The sequence below is a fragment of the Synchiropus splendidus genome, chromosome 5 (genome assembly GCF_027744825.2).
Source record: "Synchiropus splendidus isolate RoL2022-P1 chromosome 5, RoL_Sspl_1.0, whole genome shotgun sequence".
NCBI classification, from domain to species: Eukaryota; Metazoa; Chordata; class Actinopteri; order Syngnathiformes; family Callionymidae; genus Synchiropus; species Synchiropus splendidus.
Genome location: NC_071338.1, coordinates 25,863,341 through 25,871,843, shown reverse-complemented (window position 1 = coordinate 25,871,843; position 8,503 = coordinate 25,863,341).

Below are 8,503 nucleotides of genomic sequence, written 5' to 3'. Positions count from 1 at the left end.
TGTTCGCCAGTGTCACTGATGAACCGATGAGGACAGTGCTGAAGCGACGCTCAGCTCTTTTATCCTGGTGAGGACAGAATACATTAGTTGAGTTTGAATACAGATAATCTGTGATTCTTTCAACTGAGGGCACTAATTGAATTCCATTATCAAAATGACCTGATTCACTGTAATGGTCCGCGGTGACACCTGTGAAGGTCTGGTGAAACGCTACGGTTTTACACCGAGAAGCTTTCAGTATACAATGGTTCGCCATCCTTTTAAATGCATAATTTAGTAGTCATCTCAAATATTCATTCATCTCTTGTCCTGACGTACTTTGTAACAAAAAAGGAAAGGTAGAGACACATGTACAAGGGCTGTTTTTACATTTTCCGAGGAGCATCCTTTAGTAGGCATGTAGGTTGACATGCTGAACTTCATGACTCAATGGCTCCAGCAGGAAGCTCTAGATATATGTATTAAGACATGAAAAATGGAGACTGTATTTAGTTCTGCGACACACTTACTTCTGTGTGTTTGTGAGGTGAAAATTCTTGCAGATAAACACATGAACTTTAACCCTTTAAGCAGTGGCTCTCAACCTTTTATCAGCGAGGTGCCGTGTTTTTGCACCCCATTGCCCCCTTACAACCTCTGGTTGGAAAAAAAACCCACTATCAACACTGTGTTATTTATTGAACTCTGGAACTGCAAAACAATGCATTCTCGTGAATGCGTTCCTCTTATAATAATGAATAAACAATGTCATTGTCAACACATAAAACCACTTTATTTTCTGTCTTCCCCTCAAAACAAGTAAATATATAAGTAAACTTTGTCACAAATAAAGATGTGATCATGAACTGGTACCCGTATTGAGTATTGTAGTCATGAATGGCCACCGACACCACTGTATGGCAGCGTGCGGTATTTGAATCTCAGTTTATGACAATTGTGTAAAATTTGTGTTTGTACTGCAGAGAAACTTGTGACCGTCACACATGTACATATTCAAGAAAAACAGTATTGGTGAGTACTCAAATGCAAGTACTTGTACATGACTCATTTTTGTGGAAAAAATGGGAATTGGTGCATCCCAAATATACGTATATTTTTTTATTCATATTGGGGGTTTCTAAGTAGTGAGCAAAGTAAAGTACCCTCACCTTCGAGCACGATCTTAAGAGAGTGTTGAAAGACCCCAATTTACTTTTCTTCGCAGGTTGTCTGGACTCATTCAGTCTGGTCTCTGTCTTGTTCTTACCCTCCACTTTGGTCTTGGCCGCGACTACAGTATGTCTTTGTCTTGGTCTCTGTATGCGATGGTCTTGGCTCAGTCTCGACTGCAACTCTGGTCTGGTGCGGGAACTTTGTCACCGTATAAATACCCCACAAGACTCAACACCATTGGCAGCTATGGCCAGTTAGCTTGGACAATTACAAATTTCAAGTTAGTAAAAGTAAAACATTTGAGTTGTCGTGAAGTTTCAAGAACTAGTCACGAATCTATGCAAATAAGGCAGAAAAAGTTTCAATGTCTTCAATGAAAAATAACATGTTGCTCATTAGACCTTCTATTTCAAATGTGAATTCATTTCTCATTTCTCGTCAGTTGCAAGTGAGTCATGTTAAATGAAGTCATATTTCTTAGTGGGCAGAAATAATTCATTTCTTGTTATTCCCTTTTCTGCCACATATTTTATTCAAATATTTCTCGTCACTTTCATCTGTTCTTCACGACCTGTGAGGACAACCTCCAACCAAACAGCACATCAGATCTGCGGGGTTGACAAACGTCACACACTCCTTCCTGTGGAGCGGCATGAGACGGTCGTGACCTCTGAGGACGTCTGTGAAATGTATCGCCGCAACTTCCTTCTCTGAGTGAAACAAATCAGGATTCTATTAGAGCAGATTAGGACAAAAGCAGTGGACATCATGTCACAAATCCTCTGCTTTAAAGTCGATCCCTCCATTCCGTGTAGCCGTCGGCCAAATGGAATGACTGGCCTGACATTTACCCGCTATTCGTTCCTCCGGACAGTATATCAGTCTGGAAACGTTCACCGGTGCAACTGATTCTGTAAAATCTGATCAAGTTCGTAAGTCTCAAAGGTAACGCTGATATCTGGCTGTTTAGTATCCCATTCTCTTTCAGCTTGAGAGGTAGCTCCACATATAACACGGGAATTCTGATTCATAATCTTAACTCTTTTGTTCATAACTTTACTAATATGTTTGAATTTACCAAATGACCATTTCCAGAAACATCTAGTACTGGGTTTTATAGATGCGAGGATGAAGAGGAATCCTTCAAATACATTTCAAGGTCAACAGCTGACTGTGTGGACGTTGCAGTGGTCAAGTAAATGTCCGCATGCAAGTTTACTCCTCTGGTGTTGGGACATTTCACCTTGAGTGTTTCCACCTACTGGATGGTGAAGATGAGACACAAGCAACGGATTAAAGGACCGTTACATGTCAGTGACTGAATATTTCAAGTGCTCAAGAAGCAGAATGTGATGAAGGGAAATTCTGTTGAGCATAACTCAGGGAAGATGATGTGGAGAGCTTCTAGGAATCTTGCTCGACTCGTGGTGACGTCTAAACAGAGCGCTGAACAAGGTGGCGCTCAAGAGGTACTGATGGTGTTTTCATACTGACGACAAGCAATATTCACAGAGAAATACACTTATAGTCGCAAATGTGCATTAGATATTACAACTAAGACTAATAATGTTATTAAGGTGTCATGATGCCACATGCAGCTTTTGTAAAGTCAGAGTACATTTGGAGAATAAGTGTGGCCCTTGTATTTATGTGGCCTTCATGTGAAAAGGTATTACCCAAACGCTAGAAATAAATGCGAAGAAAATATGATTATTTTTGTCATCATAGAAAGTGTGCAATAAGGGGCAGAAAATAAATAAATTCTGTTTTGACTTGAAGTGAAACAAAAACAAACAAAACAAACACAAAAACAAACAAAGCTTAAGTTAAAATAGCAAAGTTAAAATATATTCTCAACTAAAACACAGAAAGAGTATGATTTAGGTTTTCAGTTTGAACTCACTCCCAAAAACATCAACCATTTTAATGTCAGACTGAATGTGTCAGCAACTGCTCTCAGATCAATTGCAGCATTCATTGATAAAACCTAACTGAAGATACCAAAAGCAAAGCTCAGGCAAAAAAAACTGTGGCACTACTTTGTCAGCATGAAGCCCAAGTGACTCTCATTCTTCATTCTCTGTGCTTCACGTAAGCTTCTAATCTGTGGCCTTAAACACACGGGCATCATTTAAGAACACGCCTGACGGAGCAAGCGAGGCCAACACTCCCCACTTACATTTCCGAGGCTTTCCCTCTGCCTTTCATTGGCACTCTTGATTTGGCTTTGTACACAAAGGAACCTTTCGGCACAGACGCACTGCAGTGTAATTACGCATAAAGTTCAATAAATGAAATTCCGAAATGTGCAAGTATGGACGTACTTGCTAAATGAACTCTGGTCAATACATGGATCTGCTATTCTGACTCCTACTGTGGCACATTGAATTAGACCGATGACCGGCATGACCTTCAATTCTCTTCCGTCTCAATTCAAATATGCTCCATTGTCAGGGAGAATCTCACAACTTGCAGAATTGCGATACAGCAGCGAAGCAGAGGACAGCTTTCAATCCAGAAATGATACAGCCTCAATGAAACTCTGATGTGAAACTGTCTGGTTCCAACTCACACGCATGGAAAAGCCGACTCGTGTCGTGGGCCTATGTTGGATTAAAACGGACGATTACAGGCCAAGCTAGTTGTCAAAAGAAAACTGTTCCTACATTTTCTTTTGGTTTTGGAAGCATTGTGTCTTGACTGTAACTGCAGAAGCTTCACGGAAATAATCTCAGAATGCAGCTTGAGCCTTGGATTGGAGTGAACCTGATTTGTTTCAGAAACAAACGGAGGTTTCATGAGGGCTTCTACTGTAATTCAATATAGATGTGTGGTCTACTGTATGTGCCCAATGCTGGAATACCAACGTCTCCAGAGTGTCAGCCACTTCCCTCCCTATGAACCTGAATCGGCTCATTAAATGCCAAGCGCAAGAGAGCGCGTACCATGTGTGGAGTAGGATTCCTATGGTGTATGGTACTGTTTTTGAAAAGAAAAAAATGTTATGTTTTCATATCGGAAACTGTCATGTTTTGTTTATCATGTGCTCTTATTTTGTTACTTCCTGTGTTCCTGTGTGTCGTTTCCTTTTCCTTCTCTTTCCTCAGCTTCACAGCAGCGCAGCTGGATCCCATTCTGCTGATCAGACTCGACTGATTTCTACACCTGGGTTCCAACCTGCGCTGCCAGATGGTTGCTTCACGTCCTCACGGTAAACCCTCTCTTGACCCTTCTCGTGCTCTTGTTTGATATTTCTAAATTCCGTGCGTGCTAGATCCTCTTTCTGCCGCCTCCTGAGTTGGTTCTCTTCGCTCCATTTTCTACACTCTCGCATCTCTCGATTAGATTGTGTGTGAGTGCTTGGTTTAACTCACCCTTTGTTTTTCTTCACGTCATTGTTATTCCTCATATATGTGTGTGTTAAATTCCACCACCGAGCGCTTTCTGTTTATTGGGCCTCATGAGTAAATTCTGAGTGCGTTTGTGTTGTCCCCGTTAGTTAGGCTTTATTATAATTTGCCTCTTTTCTGTTTCAGGTTGTTTCAGGTCGGCGTCAACAGGTGTCCTTGGTTCATCGTTCCTGTTTTTCTTTTTGTTTGTTTGTTAATTGATGTTGTTAATAAACCTTGTTAAATCTACCGTCAATCTCTCCAGCCATCTGCCAGTCCTCAACAATTCAGCAACTGGGTCTGATCCCATAGACGGCCATGACAGAAACGCTCCTGCCTGCACTTTTAACCTGAGGCAGAGTGGGGGTTTCCTCAGTACTGTAGAAACTGCCCATGGCTCTTGACCAGTCACAGTGGAGTGGGCGTGTGAGAAAACAGAATTTCAGATCAGTGTTTTCGGTGGGCGGGGCTTATACACTTTCATATGGAAGTAGTGTTACATAAGGGTCCAATATCATTTTACAAAAGCCACTTAAAGTATAGGTCTCCGTGAAAGAAGGACTGCTGAAGGACTGCAGTCTCACAGTGAGACAGAACCTTGATAGCGTTGTCCACGGCCCTTTACACCAGCTACCTGGGATAAGCTCCAATATCGCAGTTATGAGAAGCAAAAAAAGCGAAAGATGATGAATGACTAATTGATTGCTTTCATGGTGATGAATATGTTTCCATTATTTTTTTCTGTTACATGTGAATTACACATTCCTAGCATACCCGACCATATTGAGGGGAAAAAAAACAGGAAAGACAGGCACATTTCAACTGCTCCTCACACAAAAACACTCACCATCTCTCTGTATACAAATGGCAATTTAATTACCTGCGCTGTCAGGCCCCTATTTCAATCTGCCTCCCAGATCTTCACGATTGTGTGGTTTTTTTTCTTCCCTCTGCTCACGTTATCGGTGAAAAAAGTCTGCCCTTGTGTTGATTAACAAATAACTCCGTGATGAGGCCGAGGGTTCGCCGGCGTGTGAATTTAAATAGCTGCCAGAACAAAAACATCAGTGAGGAGGAGAAATGAGAGATTTTTTTGTATTTGACATTTCAAAAGTTGTATAGATGAAACTCTGACAACTCACTATGTGCAATACGAATGATCATGTTGGAATTAAAGACGTAACAAGGGGGAACTGCTGTGTCGCTCCTTCCTGGAGCCGGAAAATATGAAGGAAACCGCCCATGCTGCATTCAGTGGATTCATTTTCTCTCACACTGATGGAAATACTGCCTCATTTCCAATAAAAGGCTGACAGCTCCGGTGCTTGGCCATGGCTTTTCTACTGCTGACCTTTGCCTGATTGTAAATGAGTGACCAAAGACAGACCCGACCCAGAGGCAGCCTGTGTTGGAGCAATATCATTCGTCGTAATAACATCCTTCCTGTTCAGTTTAGTCAGAGGACAACCCACAGAAATGAAGCTATGTCAGCGCATAGAGGGAAAACCAGGGCACAAACGGCGACACAAGTGAAATCGGTGTGTCTACGGCGGGGCCTGGAGTGCAATGCACAACTTTTGTCTGAGTTTTAAAAAATCCACTGGAGGCCTTTCACACTGCAGATTCTGTCTTGGGTGGCCCAAGTTTGATTCGCCCCCTGCTGTGCAGCCTCGCACCTCTACGCCTCAGGCGATGTCCTTTTTTTCCATCTCAGCTGGTGGTGCTCTGTGCAAAATAGTTGGTTTGTGACCCACGATGAAGCACGTCTCAAGGAAGTCGTCATCAGCCGGGCGACGGTCGGGTCACTAGCCCGAACCTATTCACAGCCATCGGCTTGACCACCTTATTTCTCGGTCACTTCACTACGAGTCGCTCCGAGTCATCGTCAGATAGATCCCAAAATTATTTATTTAGTAAATTTGTCTGTCCATAAAGTCAGATCACCCCCGTGGAGAGCTTCCCGGGACGAGGTGCAGCTGTCCAGACGGGTTCAAGTCCGCGGCCAAAACCCGGTTCGCTTATGTTCACGTCAGACTTTTGACCCGTACATACTTTGTCTCAAGACAGAGTCTGCGGTGTGAAAAGCCAGTTATTTGATCTGAATTTACTTTTTTTTCTACTGCATGTAGAACGGCTTGTACTTTGCGGTGAAATGAAATGTTGTGTATCAGACTTCAGGCCTACCTTGGGAGTCCCATCTGAGTCACTTGATTATGTTATCACATACACTGGATACGTAAGTATGTTGCATTTAACTTGAGGTTGGACTCAAAATACACAAGCAGTGATGCAGAAAAACAAGGTCCAATACTGACGCAGAAGGCAGCCTTCAGCCTTCAAATTATTCGATTTTCAATTGAAACACATGTCCTGCCTTCTGCAGCAGTGCGACACATAACAGACGGAGGTGGGGTTAGGCAAGCCATGGGATGGCGCTCCATTCATTCTATGTGTCCATTGAAACACCTAACTCATCAGTAAGCGACGCAAAAGTCCATTTTCCCAACATCAACACGTCCATGGGAGTGAAGATCTGCAGTGAATGAAGACTTGGAGCTCCATGCCGTCCATAAATGTCTTGTTGTGTATACATTTCTGAAAACAACACTCTCTGAAAACTAGATTTTTCCCGGAAGGTAGGCTGGAGAGGCATGTTAAAAGTAAACACCTTGTTTCTCGGTGTTTACTTTGTAGGTGAAGTGTTGCCTACAACCAATACTGCGATTGTTCATGAAGCCAAATGCTTTTTGTGAAGCTGACATTTCTGTGAAGCGTAATTGTTCACACGCAATTAGATCAAACTCAAACTCTTCAGCTGTTAAAGCCTGGTCAGTCATCACCAGTCCAAGCACACATTCCTCCAACTCTCTTGTTCAAAGTTGAATTGTTTCGTACGGCAGCAGTTAACTTCTGATTCAATCACGGCATGATGTCAGAATTTAGCAAAAGACCACGTGTAAATTTGAGTTGAGATAGTTGAAACTAAGAGCAAAAGTTCACAGAGGAGAGAAGGTGAATAACATGTCGGAAAGAAAGGGCCCCCTCCTCTCCTAGCCATGCAAAGGAGGATGGAAGTGGGGGGCGGGTGAAGCCTTCATTCCTGTAACTAATCATTTGCGGTATCCCAATGCAGTCAGCCAACACCAAAGGCAGAAACTAATAAACTGGGAGGCTGTGTAGATTTATAAATGATTAATTAAGGCGCCTCCCACGGGAAGCCTAGGCGCTATAAGCAAAAATAATAATTAGCTGAGATGAGACTAAAACTAACAGGAAAAACAGTGCAGCCGTGTTCCAACATGCTGCAAGCAAGCGCTCTAACACAAAGAGGACCCTCGCTGCGGTGTCATTTTGGGGTGAGGGATTACGGCTGCGTCCAATTTGCTGGATTGATAATGAAGAGTAACAAAGAGTGCGGCACGGAGACACACGGCTCCTCGGTATTGAGTCGTAAGGGGAGAGGACTGGCTGAGGATTGCTTCCGAAATGAGATTCTCCTCTGCTTCAAGCACTCGTACAGGCCTCTTACACCGCGACATTATCATCTCTGGTTGCCTCTCCTCATACCTGCCCTTCTGGGAGGTCTCTAAAGTCTCACCGCTCCACTTCTCACCATGAATGTCAAGATGCTCGAGTCCTGCACATTAGGCGGGAAGTGTCGGCTTTATTCTGCCTTTCAATGAAGAAGTAGCAGGTTTTCAACGCCAGACGACTGCGACGTGTTTGATGGAAACAATTTGAATTCACTCTCTATCAATACGAAATGAACAGTTTGCTTGGAAAACAGTCACCTTTCAATGATCGGATAAATGAATCCATTGTTGTCCAAAAGATTTTAAGATGCTTCTATATTATACTTGGGACTCAATAAAAAAAAAAATATCAAATTAATTGGAGAATTTGTGATCAATTAATCTCATTTAATCGCAGTTTAATGCTATAAGAATATTCACTACATTAAG